This window comes from Mandrillus leucophaeus, unplaced genomic scaffold (genome assembly GCF_000951045.1).
Source record: "Mandrillus leucophaeus isolate KB7577 unplaced genomic scaffold, Mleu.le_1.0 Scaffold766, whole genome shotgun sequence".
In the NCBI taxonomy this organism is placed as follows: Eukaryota; Metazoa; Chordata; class Mammalia; order Primates; family Cercopithecidae; genus Mandrillus; species Mandrillus leucophaeus.
This window is the reverse complement of record NW_012108319.1, coordinates 106,402-107,078: the sequence shown is the minus strand read 5'-3', so window position 1 is coordinate 107,078 and position 677 is coordinate 106,402.

Sequence of the window (677 nt, the reverse complement as noted above, 5' to 3'; positions counted from 1 at the left end):
GAGGGCAGTGGTGTGATCTCGGCTCACTGTGACCTCTGCCTCCTGGGTTCAAGCGATTCTCCTGCCTCAGCCTCCCAAGTAGCTGGGACTACAGGTGCACGCCACCACTCTCAGCTAATTTTTGTATTTTTAGTAGAGATGGCATTTCACCATGTTGGCCAGGATGGTCTCAATCGCTTGACCTCGTGATCCGCCCACCTTGGCGTCCCAAAGTGCTGGGATTACAGGCATGAGCCACTGAACCTGGCCTAATTTTTTGAAGATCCCAAAAACACTGTTTTTCACAATGGATATGCTGTTTTACATTCCCACCAGCAATGCACAAGGGTTCCAATTTCTTCAAATCCTCACCAACACCTGTTATTTTCTGTTGTGTGTATGTGTGCGTGTTTTCCTATGATACTCATCCTAATGGAAGAGAAGGAGTATCTATTTTGGTTTTGACTTGCATTTCCCTCATGATCCTACATCAATTCCTAACTACAATAGCATCACAATTAGAAAAAGAAAAATTGGGCAACATAGGGAGACCCCATCTCTACATAAAATTAAAAATTAGCTGGGCATGGTGGTGCTCACTTGTGGTCCCAGCTACTCAGGAGGCTGGGAGGATCTCTTGAGCCCAGGAGGTCAAGGCTGCAATGAGCCGTGATCTCATTGCACTCCAGCCTGGGTGA